Consider the following 20,735-nt stretch of genomic DNA (forward strand, 5'->3'; position numbering starts at 1 on the left):
TAATACTAGAATAGTGGAATACTGTTAATACTAGAATGCTGTTAATACTAGAATACTGTTAATGCTAGAATACTAGAATACTGTTAATACTAGAATACTGTTAATACTAGAATAGTGGAATACTGTTAATACTAGAATACTGTTAATGCTAGAATACTAGAATACTGTTAATACTAGAATACTGTTAATACTAGAATACTGGAATACTCAACTCACTCATGATTTTTTATGAACTCTGATACCTCCTTATTTGGAATATGCTCTGGATGAATGGGTTATTCTAGGATATTATGTTCAAGTTTTTGTTATGTTCAACACTTTTCCTATATTTGTTTTTAACTCAAATTACTATGAGTATCAATATACAGTTAGAGATGACTCTAATGTGTCATTAAATCGTTTGATATCATCCAGATCTATAATGAACGTGGACAACAGGTTCATGGATTGTGGAGCAAAGTTGCATAAGCTCAACTTTATTAGCGACATCGAAATGTTCCCTCAGAAACTTCTCCCAATCTCTTGACCCTGTGGTACAGTGGATAAACGGAAAGTCTGTGTGGGGAGCAGGTCAGTGGTTTAGGTCACACACTAAAACATTAGAAGGTGGTACCTGTTGTTACCCTGCCTGCTGCTGCTGCAGGCATTAGGGGATGAGTCGGCATAGAGCCAGTAGTAGGATATCCATGTTGAATGCTATGAAAGTGACAAGCACACCATGGCATCAGGGAAATACAACAAATATTAGTCGGTAGTGGGATATACTTGGCAGCATGACTGACTGACAGAGTTTGGTTTTACGCCGCTTTTAGCAATATTCCAGCAACATCACGGCGGGGGACACCAGAAATGGGCTTCACACATTGTACACATGTGGGGATTCGAACCCAGGTCTTCGGCGTGACGAGCTAACGCTTTAACCATTAGGCTACCCCACCGCCCCTCGGCAGCATGATATCTCAATTGGCTAACACTATGAAACTGACAAACACACACATGATTTCTGTCTTGCACAGAACTCATGACTCACTTATCCTGAAATGCAGACGTATCAGTGAGAGATGCCGCAGTCATTATGATAAAGTCTATCTATAACATGGGTTTAATTTTGGATGACAGGTGTTTTGGGCAGGATCTGGAATAACAGGTCAGAGATACATGGCAGCTTGGAATATTTGGTGGGTTTGGATTGCCAAAGCTGACACAAGATGCCAACAGTCTTTACTCAATGGTTGGTTGGAGAAATGTTCTCCATGTTTGTCTACCCTGACTAGTACACATGGCATGTTGGTGGTGGGATGTGGTCAAGGGGTCAGACTCTTCAACATTTGCTATCTAACCAGTTCTCATCTTGCAAGTATTTGCATTGAAATTACTCCCCTGTGGTGTCAGTTATCACCTGGTGTATACATGCCGTATATCACATCAACAGATCGTAAAGCATGTCTGCAGGTCACAGATGACAGACATACTTTAACATGTGTACATTGGATCTCCTGTAGATAACAGATCAGTTTCTACACAGGTTATAATGAGACGTGAGATCGGTTAGCTAAAACATGTGGAGGAGCATATTTCGTTGTGAAACGTCCTGATGGAGATAAAATGTGTGGAAATGAATGTGCATGCATGTCTACCTCTGTGTATGTGTGTGTGTACGTGTACAAATTCAAGTCACAAAGATTAAATATAACATCAGAAAGGAGATTGAAATAGGTTGATATGTAAGATGTCTGGAAAGTGTTGGGGCACACCTAGTTAGGGCAAACCAGCAAACAAATTGATCCCCCTGCTGCTCTAGATCTGTCGATGTGGATGATCAAACCATCTTGGAGATAAAGAACTCGAAAACTGATCACAATTTGTCAGAAAACGGAGTGGAAACAGTCCGTATTACAAAATATTTACTTGTTGTGACAGTCCAAACAAAAGCTGGTTTCACTTCGAGGTGAATTGCAGTACTAACATCAAGGATAGAAAATGTTCTTGTGAATATTGTGAAGTCAGTAGACTGAATGTGAGTGAGTTTACTTTTACCCTGCTTTTTGCAAAATTCCACTGGGGGACACCAGAAATGGGCTTCAACTATTATACCTATGTGGGGAATCGAACCCAGGTCTTCTGTGTGATGAGCAAACGCTTAACCACTAGGCTACCCCCACTGCCCCTGAAGTCACTAAAGATTGTTTGTCACACAATTAGCAACTGATAATAATTTGCTGTTTGCTAATTGCAATGTAGTTTCTAGACTAATCAAGAATAATTTAATTGGCAATGGCCACTAAGATACTACAGTCTCACATGTGTCAGGTTCTGCCCTCTTTGACCGTAGTGATATTAGTTGTGAGGCAAGTCTGACATTTTTATCTTCCAACAGGGCAAACTTAATGTAATTATACCTTGTGATTCCCTCTGAACCTCAACATAGAACCAAATGCATTAACTCCATTGTCATTGATGACAGTCAATTAATCTACAGCTGGGAAGAAAATTAAAGATCATCAGTATTTAAAGTGATGTATTTAAAACCCACAGCTTGAAACCCGCTGATTGAATGTCTCAAGAATAGTTGTAATTGTTCCCCAGTAATGAGAGGGCGTTTGTCAACAGGTACTATATGCCAGAACACTCCTCAAACACTTGTCTGACATGTGCTGGTCAGATGACTTGGTCAAAGGTCAGGGTCTGGTTTGACCTCTTGGTTGACATGCTAAACCTCACTGCAGTTAATTAGAAATATTAAGAAAGTGAAAAGTAAAGTTTGTATTGTTTGTGTGTCATACCAGTCATTTAAGAAAGAATCATGGTAATACATACATGCAAATAGAAGTAACCATGTGTACTGAACAAATCACTGTGGGAGCATGAATATTATGGGCATATTTTCATAAAATTGACTGAGTTCAATCTTTTGCTGTTTGAAGCGAAAATTGTACATTTGATCTTAAAATTTACAAGTATATTTTTATGATATGAATCTTAAAAGTGTTGTTGAAATCCAAAATATTTTAATGAACACTTTATTTTGTCGTATAACTATTGTTAATCTGGTTTGGTGGGTGTTGCGACACATGGTGATCCAGTTGTGGGGGAATCTAAGAAAAGTGTTGAACATGCAAAAGAACTTAAAGAACATGTCACTGTTACGTGTTACTATTGTTAATCTGTCCTGACTGGTGGGTATTAGATAAAATATTTTATTGCATAGCATTCCATGAAGAAACAGTGGCAATATTCTATAAGCTACAAATATAAACACAGCAGGTACCATATGTAGATACATTTCACACATAAAGCATGTACATTACAACAATTTTTTAGAAATCATGTGGTATAATGACATGGAAATAATGTATGAGGAGATTATGGTAAGATGTAGAATTCATTTAAAGTTGTAAAGATGGTGACATATTTTGGAAATTAATTCAGGACTTCTATTGCAACACACTGTGTTCCACTTCTAGAGGTTCTTTAACTTGTTGATGTAGTAAATTACACATCATTGCTGGAAGCAGTTATTTTTTTCTGTAGGAATAAAAGTGAATTGTTCACAAGGTCATGTCACTGCACTTCAACCAAATTCCTCAACAAATGATTATAATTCTTGACAAATATTGAGTTTCACACCATAAAGACTCTACCACCAGCATACAGCTTGGGGGAAGTCAAGATGGGGTCACCATTTGAAAGGGCCACACTCACGGTCACACTCAAGGTCATGCTGCCAGACACCTAGGTTTCAGAACCCCTGAGAAACAGATACTGGCAATCATATTTATGTGTGTAGTAGGACTTTTTAGGGATTAGACGTGAATGGCTTTACGAAACATGAAGAGGAATTGTGTTCAGATGCTGGGTACTGCCACTTAAAAAGGTCTTTGCTTTACCTCTGAATAGATTATTTGTCCCCTTCCACTTGATATTTGGTGTCTGTGTAGGGTGTTCGTATACCTTCTTCAGGTACTCTCCTAGCTTGTATAGTATGTGCTCACCGAAGCATCTCATGCAAGAAAATGAGTCGGAATAGGATTAGAGCTGGTGCTGAGGATTACAGTGCTTTGTGATGAAATCTTCTAGTGATTAAACCGAAGGATTACTTGATATAATAAACCACTACTTGGAAATTTTGATGGGTGTCTAGTTGCTTTATGAAGTTGTTTGACCTGGAGGCTGAGAAGGAAAGAGAACACTGTTATCCGTTGTAGTGAGATTTGATAGACATTAAGCCCTTGGATCAGTTGTTGTGTGGGTTGACATAGTCGCTTGTGGTCCCTGATAAGCAGTGATGTTTACACACAGCACAAAATTAACATAGATTTGTATGTTATTACATTTTGTCTGTGTGGTATTGACATCTAATCTTCTCTTGACCATTGAAGTTAATCTAGTTTAATCTTCAGAAGATGATAACTCTTAAATCAAAATGGGGGTTTCTTGAAAGGCATGATTTGGACCCTCTAATAATGTGTATGACTTTGATACCAGATCAACAAAGTCAAGATTATTAATAGAATAAGATGTTGCAAATGCACAAACATTAGGTGTGGTACAAAACATGATTACCGCATTTGTAGATCTGTACAACGTCGGGGCGGTGGGGTAGCCTAATGGTTAAAGTGTTGGCTCGTCATGCCGAAGACCCGGGTTCGAATCCCCACATGGGTACAATGTGTGAAGCCCATTTCTGGTGTCCCCCGCCGTGATGTTGCTGGAATATTGCTAAAAGTGGCGTAAAACCAAACTCAGTCAGTCTGTACAACGTCAGGTGTCAAGATTTGTATATGTCAATATGGCCTCTTTTACAAACCCTAATTGAAAACCCCAAGGAGCCTACAATACTTCCTTTCAGATACCGGTAGACTATTTCCTAGGACAGCGGCTGATGGCCATTAGAAGAAGATGTTATTGTCTTCTTGCTTAATCAATGTACTTAGTCAAGACTACGTTTCTCCAGTTTCTGGAAAATGCAATTCTATTTGCCCTTTTAACCATACATCATTTAAAATCTTCATCATATTAGCATAAATGCAGTATCGTTACACAAGTTTTGTCATTTTTTCAGGAGCGTGACTTTGAGTTTGTGGATGAGACCGTGAAGCGGACTGTACGAGAAGCTACATTACAGGATGACGAGGACTTCCTCCACGACGACCCTGGGTCAGGCCAGGAGGAGGGGAGTGGCACAACCACACCGTCGCCCCCAATTGGAATATATCCTGGTAAGTGAAACCTATTTCATACAGGCACAATCAATGGATAATACCACCACATCATCCTCAGCACCCCGTGATTGTCTTCCCATCATGCTTCTTGGGAAGAATACATCCCTGATCCTTCAGGATTGTCTCCCCTTGGGGATTCTCGGGAGGAATACATCCCTAACACCCCAAAATATCATGAAATAGTACTGTTTATACTGTACATGTTTTAAAAAAACATCACAACAATAAAAATCTACAAGACATGGCACCTAGCATCTCCTGAGCTGACTTCTGGTGTCCCCTGCCGTGATATTGCTGGAATGCTGCTAAAAGCGGCATAAAACTAACCTCACTCACACTCAGTCTACTGACTTCCCAATGTTGGAACATGATAGTTGCTGTTACTCATTACATAAGGGTAATAAAGCGGTGCTAGATCACTGCAGTACAAACAGGGTACAAGTATATAATGGTCACCTTTAGGCATCTTGTATTACATTACAGCATAAGGGGAGCTAGAGTAGGTGATAAAACATATATACTACATGGAAGTGTAGTGCCTCTTCAGGAATTATGTTTCATTACAACATAAGGAGAATGATGTTTATGTAGGTGATAAAGCAGTTGATAGTGTTGGTTTGTCCAGTGAAGCCAGCAACAGTAATAACTATTTGGATAATATGTTGCATTGGAGCTCAAAGGGATATAATGTTTGTGTGGGTGATAAGTCTCGTATTCCCTATGTGATAGTGTTGGTTTGTGCAGTGAAGCTAGGAACTAACTGTTATACCACTTTTAGTTGTTGCTTTAAGGCATAAGTGGAGTAAGCTACAGGTAGTTGATAAGGCAGGTATACCACTACAGTAATGAGAGGTGGTTATACTTCATTTTGCAGCTTAAGTTTATTGACTCAATAGTTGTTTAACATACATCATCTTTGAATATATTTATCTGTGTGTCTGTACACATGTGTGTCTCTGTCTGTACATCTGTGTGTCTGTACACACATGCTTGTCTGTGTGTCTGTACACATGCTTGTCTGTGTGTCTGTGCACATGCGTGTCTGTCTGTACACATGCTTGTCTGTGTGTCTGTACACATGCATGTCTGTGTGTCTGTACACATGCATGTCTGTACACATGTGTGTCTGTACACTTGCTTGTCTGTGTGTCTGTCTGTACACATCTGTGTCTGTGTGCATGTGTGTCTGTGTCTGTCTGTGTGTCTGTACACATGCGTGTCTGTATCTGTACACATGCTTGTCTGTGTCTGTACACATGCTTGTCTGTGTGTCTGTACACGTGCATGTCTGTGTCTGTACACATGCTTGTCTGTGTCTGTACACATGCATGTCTGTACACAAGTGTGTCTGTACACATGCATGTCTGTGTGTCTGTACACTTGCTTGTCTGTGTGTCTGTACACATGTGTGTGTGTCTGTACACATGCATGTGTGTGTCTGTACACATGCATGTCTGTGTGTCTGTACACATGCATGTCTGTGTTTCTGTACACATCCGTGTCTGTCTGTCTGTACACATCTGTGTCTGTGTGTCTGTACACATGCGTGTCTGTGTGTCTGTACACATGCGTGTCTGTGTGTCTGTACACATGCTTGTCTGTGTCTGTACACATGGGTGTCCGTGTGTCTGTACACATGTGTGTCTGTGTCTGTACACATGCTTGTCTATGTGTCTGTACACATGCTTGTCTGTGTCTGTACACATGCGTGTCCATGTGTCTGTACACATGTGTGTCCATGTGTCTGTACACATGTGTGTCTGTGTGTGTAGGCTATATGTTAAGTTACTGCAGCCACCGGTGTATCCATCAGGTGTGCCTCCATGATCAGATATGTTGGGGACCTATCCTTTCCTTCCCGAAGTCCCCACATGCAGACACTCCTTAATACAGGAGTGCAAAACATATCATATTGCCCGGAAGAGTTGTTTTATGGGCACAGTGATCGCTTGTCCATTATTCTCCAGTGGTGTTTGGGTGGAGAGTTTTCTCATCATGGACAAGGACCAATGTTTCTACATGGGCATGCTATATGAAGGTTCACCTTTAATGACAGAGACATTCTGTCTGATCAGCAAATTGTAGTGCCCTAGCAAGTGGCGTCTTCCACATTATTTACAGAATAATGTTAAAAGCAGCAAAACACCAGCACTCGCACACTCTACTTGTAGACTTTGTTTAATGTCTTTGTAATTAGATAATTATTTCATGCTAAATTGAACAAAATTCGAAAACTTGAGTGAGTAGACATGCACAAATTGAACTGACCCCTTCAATTGGATGGCCCTTTAGTGCTTCAAGCGAGTAGAGACAGTTTTCTATACAAGAATTGAAAGTGTAAATGCCAAAGTACCCTTTAAGACTGTTTTATCACAAATGTTTCAATGTAGGATGATTGAATGTGATGTGGAAAAACATACTTTGTTTACACTCAGTGTGCAGGAATTTGTTAAGATCGGTTACCAGATGAAAACGATTCTTGTTTCTAACGTTTCTTAATGGGACAAGAGGAATTGAGGCAGAAGTGTGTGTTCTTTTTCACAGAAAGTCACAGCAGTTCAGTTTACTCGGGAAGCTGATGCAGATTTAATTGCTTTCTGGTACATTCATCTACTGTGCAACGTTATTAGAAACATTTCCTCCATGTTTTTGTCTACGGTTGCCATGACACCCAAGAGTCTTTTCATATTCCTGGAAGTTTTTGAGTCAGGTAGGCTTCGCTGGCAGTCAGATATGAGAACTGGAAGAGAGTTACCATCTGTCCGCCAGGCTAATTGCGCTCCTATGGTGCAACAGCTGACGTTTGCACACCACAGTATTGGCGGGGGATTTGGGAAAACTCACAAGAGTGATTCAACAGTGTCAGGAACTGCATCTAATGCTTTCTGTTTCAAAACAAAGTTTGGAACTAGTATGGTACGAAGTTGAACACACCACTTTGAACGTATATTAAGTGTGTCAGCTAAATTTGGGCGGAAAGCCTTATGTCATGCATGTCTCAGATGTTTACTGTTTGTGAAACCCACAAGCGAGGGTATGGTAGCTGTCTAACATAGGAAGGGCAAGCCAGGATTCAAACCCAGAACCAAGTGTCTTCACAAGGAACCTCAGACACTGAGCCACCAATGAGCCCAGTTGAGTTGAGTTTAAGAACTTTAATTAATCTCTCATGCAGCTCCTGGAATAAACATGCCCCGAAACTTCAAGCCTGCCTTCATTATTTCATTGCATATAGATTTCTTCAGTTTCCTCAAGCTGACTTTAAAGAAATGTCTGTTATACATTAAAAGACAGTTTTACAAACACAGCCTTAGAATGTTTCCAGTGAGAGACTTAATGGTGAACCTCCGATGTATCAAAGTTTACAATCTGTCTGATGGGAGAACCAGGACCTCGGAGCAATGATCCATACCGTCAAGGTGCTAAGTGTGCACCATGAACCAAGTCATAGAACCAGACCTCCTCCAGCTAATTAGATGCCTCTTGTGATCAGGTTGCTGGATTGCTATTCTAACCCTGAATCCTGAAGGGGAGACAAGTGTTGGTTGTTGGGGTGCTATTCTAACCCAGAATCCCAATGGGGAGACAAGTGATGGTTGTTGGTGGTGCTATTCTAACCCAGAATCCCAATGGGGAGACAAGTGTAGGTTGTTGGTGGTGCTATTCTAACCCAGAATCCCAATGGGGAGACAAGTGTAGGTTGTTGGGGTGCTATTCTAACCCAGAATCCCAATGGGGAGACAAGTGTAGGTTGTTGGTGGTGCTATTCTAACCCAGAATCCCAATGGGGAGACAAGTGTAGGTTGTTGGTGGTGCTATTCTAACCCAGAATCCCAAAGGGGAGACAAGTGAAGGGGTGCTATTTTAACAGAGAATACCAAAGGGGAGACAAGTGTTGGTTGTTGGGGTGCTATTCTAACCCAGAATCCCAAAGGGGAGACAAGTGAAGGGGTGCTATTCTAACTAGGAATCCCCTATGGCAGAAGTGGTATCTGAAGAAAACGAGAAAATCGGTCAGAAAATCACATCCATTTGGACTGAGAGTTAAAAGTATAATTTGCCATAAGACAAACATACTCAGCAGCAAGTAAACACTCAGTGAAGCCAGTCAAACAGGCTGGGAGTTGGTGTTAAGTTTAGTTGAAATCTATAGAACTGTATGGCATCAACCATATGGCTTGTGCCAGGTACAGAAAACACATGATCCTGATCATACAGTCTCTGTCGTCACTGGACAAAGAACACACGCCAAGATAATTAACTGTGAGAGCGACTGAAAGAAAAGCAAATAAACAATTACAGTGGAAGTCCTTGTTTGTGTGTCAGTTGTGTGAGTACTTGAAGGTCATGGCAACTCTGGAGTAGGTTGTTTCCCAAACATCATTATGTCTTCTGTACAGTTCTGGTGCCTGAGATGTGGTTCAGGCATACTGATACGCAGTCCCTAATGCGCTGTTTGTGGAAGATAAAGCAATGTTTATGCTGTCAAATTACTAGTGCCTTGTCCTACGTCCGTTGACTCAGTGTTTAGTATCTTCGGACATTTGACACAGATGTAGGTATGATAATGTGGCCATCAACGGTCATGAAGATGCATGAAGTTGTGGCCAATAAGGCACATTTGTGGTGATAAGATTAGGTGGGGCCCAATAGACCAATGTTTAATTGAACCATTGTCAGAGTCCTTTTTCAGTCAGCATGGCTTTTCTTATTGAACAGTGTTGGATGTGCAGCACTTTGGACTTAAATGGTAGCTTTGAAGAGTAGATGTTTCAAGGCCATTGCAGCCATCTGTTCAGGGCGTTGTGGACTGTGCAGTCCGGTCTTGTTCACAGAGGAATTTGGGGAGTGTTCTGTGACTGGGTCAGACATGAAGTAGACTCCCACGGGTTTCTGATCTTCATGTACTTCTGACAAGTTCACCCTCCATCTCTCGGCAATTGAGGGATGTCTTATGTTGATTAACTTCATCATTGAGCCTGTTCAGCGACCTAATTAGCTGGCAATGCAGAAAGTGGATAGACTCACAGAACCTGCTTGCTACTAGATGTATGTATATATGGTGGAGCGCACTGCTTGCTGGAGGGTTAGATTTATGATGGAGTTTGGGTGGGTCTCTTGGCAGACAGGGTGCACTGGAATGAGGTCAATGATACTACACTCAGCTCATCTGCCTACTGAAGTTTAACGATGATCATCTAATGAAATCATTACCCTGTTTACATAGGGTCAAGGTTTCAAGTATACACAAGGTGATAATGATTACTTCTAGTTCTCCAATGAATATGGACACCAGATCATGGAACCGTATAACTGTCTCCATTGAAGCAGCAGTATAAGCAACGAAGACAGTGTTCCCACACTCTTCAGGGATGGTGGGGTAGCCTAATGGTTAAAGCGTCGGCTCGTCACACTGATGACCGGGTTTGAATCCCCACATGGGCACAATGTGTGAAGCCCATTTATGGTGTCCCCCGCCGTGATATTGCTGAATATTGCTAAAAGAGGATTAAAACCCAACTCACTCACTCCCACACTCTTTGGTAAAGAAGCAGTAATTACCATGGTAACTCGGTGATAATGTTCCCAGTTCAGTTTATAGCAACTTCTATATCCGATAAAGCAAAATGTGCACTTATGTTGAAAAAGTGACCAGCAAAATGTACAAGTTCCTTGTTCACCGCAAGAAGTGGCCAGTCCTAAACTATCTATATCCTAAACTGTTCTAGTTTCCATTCCGTACAATAAGTGATATACGCTGTGTATAATGTCAGTGATGAGAGACATGAGAGTGATATCTACTGTAATTATTGTGAAACATTCCCTCTAGTATGTATTATTAGCCCTATTTTCTTCTGGGGACAGGAGTACACGAGTTCAGTGAAGAATTTTTTAGTGGTATGTGAGTTGGCTACATGTTCAGAGTTCCTCCTCTTTGAATTTTCACAGAAATCTTTCACAGAATGTTTTAGTGGTATGTGAGTTGGCTACATGTTCAGAGTTCCTCCTCTTTGAATTTTCACAGAAGTCTTTCACAGAATGTTTTATGACCAGTGATATGGTATATCACAACATAAAACTATCACTGTTTGCATTGCTTTGAAATTATGTTTACATTGGAAAGTTTGGTCCAGTTTCAGTACCACTGGTGACTATCCCTGTTTCAGTACCACTGGTGACTATTTCAGTTTCAGTATCACTGGTGACTATTTCAGTTTCAGTACCACTGGTGACTATTTCAGTTTCAGTACCACTGGTGACTATTTCAGTTTCAGTACCACTGGTGACTATTTCAGTTTCAGTACCACTGGTGACTATTTCAGTTTCAGAATTCTTGAGCTGCAGTTCATCACTGGAGTATATCTGAATTCGTGGGCAAATGTCCAGGCTACACTTCTTGCTCTACAGTTGATCTTTGAAAATGCTAACAAGTTTCTCAAATAAGAAAGTTAAAAAACCGAAAAGTTACTTAAATTAAATAATTTGATAAAAGGTACATAAATTAAATAATTTGATAAAAGGTACCTAAATTAAATAATTTGATAAAAGGTACTTAAATTAAATAATTCGATAAAAGGTACTTAAATTAAATAATTTGATAAAAATCTCTTTTAGCATGTACATGTATTATACTACAAGATCTACACTGACGTCTCAAGAAGCTGGGCAGCAGGCTACACTGCTCAGACATGTTTCAGCGTTGTTGCTCAGAGTTCAGCTAGTGGCTGCAACTTAAGACTACATCTTGAACTGATTATTAAAATATGTTAAAAAGTTATGGCCATGTTCTCACTTGCAAAGCTATTCCCAGAATGTCTGGTTCGGAGCTCATCACGAAGATGAAGGAACCATCCACAGGCACGAGTCATGGTGACCGACTCGGTTGTAATATTACTTTCTGCCATGGCTCAAACCTGTGCATGGCAACCGATTGAATTGTAATGTTATTTTCTGACAAACATCATTAGGTAGTTTCTGTAAGTTAAGACAAAGAGTATGTTGATTTGTTCTTGCATAACATGCTGGTAGATTAGCAATAGGAATGTTGCAAAGCTTCATTTTGGAACTCCCAACTTGATGGTTTTATAGCTTCATGTGCTTACCACGTTGTGGAGATTCCTGCTCTGACATGGTTCCCAGCAACCTTGCCTTGTAGGGATTTCTTGCTAGACCAGGTCCCAGAAATCTATGCTTGATGCCTTTAGGGATTTCAGGTGAGAATTAGTCCCTAGCAACCAATGCTTTGTTCTCTGTAAGGATTCTGGGTTAGAATTGGTCCCTAGCAACCAATGCAAGTTTTTCTGTAAGGATTCTGGGTTAGAATTGGTCCCTAGCAACCAATGCTTCTTTCTCTGTAGGGATTCTGAGTTAGAACTGGTCCCTAGCAACCTACGCTTGTTGTACAAGACAACTTTGTAGATTATGTGGTCTAGTTTATGACTTGGTCAGTTTGCCAAGATCTTTTGGATCATTGCTCATTATACTCATCCCTGTTTGACTTGATTATGTTGTCCCATGTCGGAGTGTCTGTCAGGGCATGTGTTCGAGCGTCTGGCAGAGGGTCTGGCCAAGTGTCTGTCTGAGAGTCTGTTGGCACGTCTGTGGCGGTGTCTGTCGGAGCGTATGTCGGAGTGTCTGTCAGGGCATGTGTTGGAGCGTCTGGCAGAGGGTCTGGCCAAGTGTCTGTCTGAGAGTCTGTTGGCACGTCTGTGGCGGTGTCTGTCGGAGCGTCTGTCGGAGCGCATGTCGGAGCGCATGTCGGAGTGTATGTCAGAGAGTCTGTCGGAGCGTATGTCGGAGAGTCTGTCGGAGCGTATGTCGGAGAGTCTGTCGGAGCGTATGTCGGAGAGTCTGTCGGAGCGTCTGTCGGAGCGCATGTCGGAGCGCATGTCGGAGCGTCTCTGTGAGTGTATGTCGGAGAGTCTGTCGGAGCGCATGTCGGAGTGTATGTCGGAGCGCATGTCGGAGCGCATGTCGGAGTGCATGTCGGAGTGCATGTCGGAGCGTCTGTCGGAGTGTATGTCGAAGTGTATGTCGGAGAGTCTGTCGGAGCGCATGTCGGAGTGTATGTCGGGCGCATGTCGGGCGTCTGTCGGAGCGTATGTCGGAGAGAGTCTGCCGGAGCGTATGTCCGGGCGTCTGTTGGAGAGTCTGTAGTGTATGTCGGAGAGTCTGTCGGAGAGTCTGTCGGAGCGCATGGCGGAGAGCCTGTTGGCGAGTGCCTGGAGAGTCTGTCTGTTGTCGGAGAGTCTCTTGGGCGCATGTCGGGGAGTCTGTCGGAGCATGTATGTTCGGAGAGTCTGTCGGAGCGTCTGTCGGAGTGTCAATTGTTACTGGCACAGACATCTCTGCCTTATATATCATGACTGTTGAATATATTAAAACATCCATAGAATTATCTAACTGAAACATACTGCAGTGGGTGAAAGACGAAAAAGAACCAACACCACAGCTGAAAAGAGGTACTTGATTAAAGTTACATAAATATCAACTCTCTTTACGTGATAAGATAAGATTTTAATGCTCTGTTTATGATAATATATGTCAATGTCAGGACATTTTGCTCTTACGATATGAAATATGGCCACTGTTTTCACATTATAAAGTTGATTTAATATATACCAAGACCCCACGTCACTGATTGCTTGTGGAGTTAATCAACACTACACAGCCTTGGTATAATGCTGTTAGACACGGTTGTTGTATTAGTCGAAATATTCTTTAAACCAGTCATTAGGCTGATGTAATTGATCTTTCGAAATGAGCATAGGTGAATTTTCAATGCAATTAAAGAAACTAGGGGTTACACCCTGAACTGGACAATATTTTCAATTCTCAAATGCTTTTAATGTGCATGCTTAATGCTTTATAATTATAATGTAAACAGGTGCAGGATTTTCAGGATTGAAAAAAAAGTTAAATTGAAATGTCACACAGGGTAAATAACTACTGATGGAGCAGATCAATCCTTGGACACACCCTCCCTGACAAAACTCTGAATATTACCCTGTTATATATCACAGTGATGGTAATGAAATAGAAAACTTCAGTCCCAAATATTTTGAAATATTAATAATGATTGTTTTCTTAGGCTAAGAGATCTTTCTTGCATGTTTTAAGTTGTGCAATAGTTTCTATGATATGACTGATAACAATATTCTTAGATTTGAATATTTATGTAATGCAGTCACCTGAAGGGGCCTTGGGATAGCCTTGTGGTTAAAGCGTTCGCTCGTCACGCCGAAGACCTGGGTTCGATTCTTCACATGGGTACAATGTGTAAAGCCCATTTCTGGTGTCCCCTGCCATGATATTGCTGAAATATTGCTAAAAGTTGCATAAAACTAAACTCACTCACTCACTCACTCACTCGAACATTGCCGAATGTGGCCTTACACAACAACAATAAAGAGTTGTCTTCATTAGATTTGGGTTTGTTGATTCTCGTCAGGTGGTTGTCACGATGTAAGATGAGACACAGGTGGGGTATAGGTGTGGAGTTATCCAGGTTCCTTATCTACCAGGAGACACATTTTATGGATTTAAATCCCAAACACTTCCTGATATTGGTGTCTGAATAGTGTCTATCCTCATGAGGTTAACCTTGTTGAGATGGAGTTCTGATTCAATGTGGGGTGGTTGGGTAGCCTAGTGGTTAAGGCGTTTGTTGTCACGCCGAAGACCCGGGTTCGATTCCTCACATGGGCACAATGTGTGAAGCCCATTTCTGGTGTTCTCCGCCATGATTTTGCTAGAATATTGCTAAAAGCGGCATAAAACTAAACTCACTCTAATTCAACATTGCCTTAACAGTATTTCAGGCTGTCTTGTAAAACTGCCGACATTGTCATCAGTATCATCCAAACAGGAACTTGGCAATACTCCAGCTATATCATGGTGGTCTGTCTGGACCAATATATCCAGTGGTCGACATCATGAGCATCAATCTGAGGAGTTGGGAGACTGCAGTGCTTAAATTCCTGCAGCTAAGCCACAAAATCCTTCCACTGAGTGAGTGAGTTTAGTTTAATCTTACGCCTCACTCAGCAATATTCCAGCTATATGGTGGTGATCTGTTTGATTTGCCTTTTAGAAGGGTTAGGGTTAGGGAGTAATAAGAAAGTGAGATACTTTATGGATAACAACTTCTTTATTATATATGATGCATCGTTTCGGTATAGATTCTTACACCATTGTCAAGTTATATGGTGGTGATCTGTAATCCAAATCATTCCAGACTTATGTGGATTCATTTTTTAATTTCTTTTAGAGCATTCTAGGTTACCTCCAACAGACATGAAACTGGTTTCTTTGAGTTTATTATTAAATATGCATAAACTTTATATATCAAACAATGATCCCTTTTCTAACTCAGAGACCATCACCAAATATGTATGCCAAGCGTTGTGTTTTCTGGAGCCCTTCCGACCAACAAAGTGATAGCGATCTGGTTTCTTGTACGGAGTGGTGATATATCTGCATAAAGTTTCATGTTGATGTGAAGCCAAGGGTTTGATGAGGGCACAGACAGCACGATATGCAAGCCCATGAGATTGTTGACGATTTGCTGAGTTTTCAAGAAGTCACGGAAATGATACCAAAGTTTGGAATGCCACTTTTTTCCTGTTGTGTCAACAGCTGAATGCATGTTTCAAAACAGTTGGCAGCCATTGTAGGTCACTTTGAGGAGTTCCTCTACAGCTGTCTCAGTTTGAATCCTATGTAAACAAACAATAAGACTTGGTGCAGCTGTTTTTGTGGTTTGGCTGTTTGTCAAATAAAACTATCGACATTTAGATGAACTGGAGATGTGATCTAGGACATGCTTGATGACATTTTGGGTGTAAATACAACTTTTATAAAAAGGGGTATGCACACCGCCAACACCCAAAACCCATCCCCTTTGTCATTCTCAATTCCATTACAATCCCTGTACATCTGTTTGATGCCTTTTAACTCAAACCTGTTGGGTTGGGTCACTAAATTCACACTGAGATTAAAGGAATTTGTTGATGTTCTGGACAAGGTTAAGTGGTAGCTGTCGTAACAAACTTCCCATATTTCAAGTGATAGTCATCACAGATTCTCACACAGGCATGCAATAACATTTGAAGTACCATCTAACATTCCGTATCACACAGACATGCAATAACATTTGAAGTTCCATCTAACATTCCGTATCACACAGACATGTAATAACATTTGAAGTACCATCTAACATTTCGTATCACACAGACATGTAATAACATTTGAAGTACCATCTAACATTCCGTATCACACGGACATGTAATAACATTTGAAGTACCATCTAACATTTTGTATCACACAGACATGTAATAACATTTGAAGTACCATCTAACATTCCGTATCACACGGACATGTAATAACATTTGAAGTACCATCTAACATTCCGTATCACACAGACATGTAATAACATTTGAAGTACCATCCTACATTCCATATCACACAGACATTTAATAACATTTGAAGTACCATCTAACATTTCATATCAGATATTGTTGTTTGGAACCGGTTTGGGAGATGCTGAAGGTTTGGGAGATACTGAAGGTCTGGAAAATGCTGAAGGTTTGGGAGATGCTGAAGCACTTGATGTACATGTTAAGTGTTTGGGGTGTTTCCCACAGTGCAGACATAGTAGACTGAGGCTAACTATCAGCATATGTATAATTTTTATAGAAACAAAATTCTTTGAATTAAAAAGGAACCCCAGTGTCCTGGATGATTCAGAATCTGAGTATAATCAAGACTTGATTCATTTGGAGCTTTTGCATGTCAGTTTGGGCCAAAGGGTAAATAATGATGTTCAAGGACTGTCCGACAGTCAGTGGACATTGGTGCTTGTCTGCACTCTGTGGACATTGGTGCCTGTCTGCACTCTGTGGACATTGGTGCCTGTCAGACAGTCAGTGGACATTGGTGCCTGTCTGCACTCTGTGGACATTGGTGCCTGTCTGCACTCTGTGGACATTGGTGCCTGTCAGACAGTCAGTGGACATTGGTGCCTGTCTGCACTCTGTGGACATTGGTGCCTGTCTGCACTCTGTGGACATTGGTGCCTGTGCACTCTGGACATTGGTGACAGTCAGTGGACATTGGTGCCTGTCAGACAGACAGTGGACATTGGTGCCTGTCTGCAGTCTGTGGACATTGGTGCCTGTCTGCACTCTGTGGACATTGGTGCCTGTCAGACAGTCAGTGGACATTGGTGCCTGTCAGACAGACAGTGGACATTGGTGCCTGTCTGCAGTCTGTGGACATTGGTATAATCTCTGTGGACATTGGTATAATCTCTGTGGACATTGGTATAATCTCTGTGACGGAAGACATGTTAACTGAACAGCTTAACAACAAGCCCAACATAGTATATTGGTAAATCTGAACCTTGAGACATTGTGTGGTAGGTGTCGTGCAAAGACTAGACTCATTCAGTGACCAATGACTGCAGAATACGCAATACCCTAATTCCAAACACCAATAAGGCTTGGTTTATTTTGAGGCTTTATCGATAAACTTTCATCAGCCTCACTGTCTTACTAACACAAAAGTACAGAATGTAGAATGTACAAACATTCATCACACATGGCCTTATCATCATCATCACCATCATCATCATCATCATCATCATCATCATCATCATCATCATCATCATCATCATCACCATCATCATCATCCGTGTCATTAAGAACATGCATACAGAAAGCTAGTGTAAAAACATACGCTTGTTATTATAAATAACATAATTAACGCAAGTATCTCAGGTTCATGAATATTTTCAAAGATACCTTGTTAGGCTTCTCATCACGCGAGACACAAAACTGTTTACTCAGAGCCTCCTGTGTGATGTTTCGGTGTCAGACCTTATTCCTACAACATAGATGCCTTTGAGAACAGCATTTTTGAATATTATTCTTTTATTACCTCTTCCTAGAACCAGCCCCTGGTTTGTATACTTAAGGTGAAGGCTCTACCAGATGATTCCTGGCTTGGAAGGGTCTTTGACGAAGTCGGTGACGTACATGGTTTGGGCTTGTATCATGGCATCAGTTATCAAGTGCATGATAACCATATCGGTGAGATCTGTCATCCAAGTTGTAGCAGAACACTCCAGGCAGAATAATCGGCCAGCTTAGTGCAGCCATGTGCAGATTCAGTGCAGAATTCGGCATGAATGCTGCAGGGTGCAGATTGGAAGCATGGCGGTAATGTTTTGTCTGTACAGGAAATGCTCATATAATGACTGGGGGCAATACTATGGTCAGTTGAATACAAATTATCTCTGGTTAGAAATGCACCTAATAGGCGAGAATTAATTGTAAATTAATACCTTTAATATAATTTGGATCTGAGTATAAACCTATTAAGTGCCTGTGATGTTTGTTTCAAGTTCAACTGAGTTCATCCCACTTAACTGTATGCAACACTGTTCCACATTGACCTCAAAATGTTTAACCTAAAATTATACAAGTAGGTCTTAAATGTTTACAACCCATAAAAGCAACTTTTCACTGATAAGTGTAATCATCAGAATGTACCTGTAACTTAGTTGAAATATACGCTGCATTGCCAGCTTTATCAATCATTGCGGAGTAAGATTCGCTGGACGAATGAATCTCGTTCACAATGTCCACATATTTCTGTAACTTGTTTTTTGTTTCATGTTGCACTCAGCAATATTCCAGTTAGATAACATCTGTGCATGCATGCATGCACGCACACAGACCATACATTCCCGTGATTGGCTTCATGGGCATCAGTCAAAGATCCTCTAAGTCACTTCTTATGACAAGCGGGGCGGTGGGTTAGCCTAGTGGTTAAAGCGTTCGCTCGTCACGTCGAAGACCCGGGTTCGATTCCCCACATGGGCACAATGTGTTAAGCCCATTTCTGGTGTCCCCTGCCGTGATATTGCTGGAATATTGCTAAAAGCGGCGTAAAACCAACTCAGTCAGTCAGTCAGTCTTATGACAAGCAAATTTTGAAGACAATTCTAAGCCAGATCTTTGTGGGGTGGGGGGGTTTAAGGTTCTTGGTACAGATTGGGGAATGTCTCAAATTTAGAGAAATTCCATTTTTTTCCTTTTGGAATCTGAATACCGGACATGATTTTGCTGATAATAACATTTGTGGGATTTTTCATAGCATATTTATTTTTAATAAACAAAGAAGAAAATGGATACGGTTTATATCATTGTCTAAATCAGAGCATTAGATTGTAGGATTTCTAGAAATGGCTTTGTAACAGATGAATATCTTGTCTTGGGTTACAATGGGAAAGATCAAGAGTGCTTTGCAGGAAAGAAACCACAGTAGACTCTACGACAGTCTTTAGAGCTGTATGTGAATGCTGTGTTTGGACGCCTCAGTGGCTTTGATGTGATGTTTGTGTGTCTGGAAGTAGTTGTGTTTGTCTCACCATGTCCAGTATTCCGCTTTCTGTAACAACACTGTCATTGTTTTTGTTGGCGGAGTTTCTCACCGGGATATTGGGATAATTATACCCAGAAAACCTATGTCATTCTTCTCTGAGGCTCTAAATGATGGTAGCGTGTATACAATTAACATTTTCACAAAATACAACAGATAATTTGATATAGATGAGAAAAACCTTTATTCAGTGTCTTAAAAAGATGGTTTCATGGTTTATGAATATGTTACCTAGAATTAAACCTGTGTCGTTAGTCAAGGTATCAAATATTTTTGTATTCTGGCATGGAGCCCTTGGTTAAGACCCTCAGACAAACGGCTGAAAGAAATAGTTCAGGAAGGTAGCTGTGAGGGATGACATGTTGGCTGAGGATGGATGGATGGATGGATGTACATCAGCACAATCTACTATCCAGAGCATGGGAGCAGGCAGCCAGAAAGATGGGCAGATTTTGCTGTGGTGTACAGAATGGCTTTCCATCTGTTCTAATGATAATAGAAACAGTTAAACCGAACTGGCAGTCTCCCGCGAGTGTCAAACCATCTGGGGGTATCAAGCCATCTGAGCGTGTCAAGCCATCTGAGGGTATCAAACCATCTGAGAGTGTCAAACCATCTGGGGGTATCAAACCATCTGAGAGGATCAAACCATCTGGGAGTGTCAAACCATCTGGGGGTATCAAACCATCTGAAGGGATCAAACCATCTGGGGTATTAAACCATCTGGGAGTGTCAAACCATCTGGGGGTATCAAACCATCTGAGAGGATCAAACCATCTGGGGTATTAAACCATCTGAGAGTGTCAAAACATCTGAGGGTGTCAAACCATTTGAGGGTGTCAAACCATTCAAGGGTGTCAAACCTTTTGAGGGTGTCAAACCATCTGGGGTATCAAACCATCAGCTACCAAATCCCCTTAACAAGTCCCACCCAACTAGTTAGTATTAGAAGCAAAATTGAAATTTTAAAAAAATATATTCTGCACCTACCTATGAAATATTAGGGGACAGTAGTGATCAAGATGAGTGTTTGTTGGGAATTCTGGGTAGAAATATACAGTAGACTAT

At 41.0% G+C, this 20,735-nt stretch overlaps 1 protein-coding gene across 1 annotated transcript in view; it reads left to right on the forward strand.

Moving 5' to 3' along the window:
* The first annotated feature begins 5,068 nt into the window (after positions 1-5,068).
* The window catches only part of LOC124267847 (basement membrane-specific heparan sulfate proteoglycan core protein-like), a 183,073-nt gene continuing 167,406 nt past the window's right edge, over positions 5,069-20,735 (forward strand). Inside the window, 1 exon segment of the mRNA XM_046702838.1 lies at positions 5,069-5,219. The gene's annotated coding sequence lies outside the window, so the exon portion shown is untranslated.

This window comes from Haliotis rubra, unplaced genomic scaffold (assembly GCF_003918875.1).
Source record: "Haliotis rubra isolate DU_JTF1 unplaced genomic scaffold, ASM391887v1 Scf134, whole genome shotgun sequence".
NCBI lineage: Eukaryota > Metazoa > Mollusca > Gastropoda > Lepetellida > Haliotidae > Haliotis > Haliotis rubra.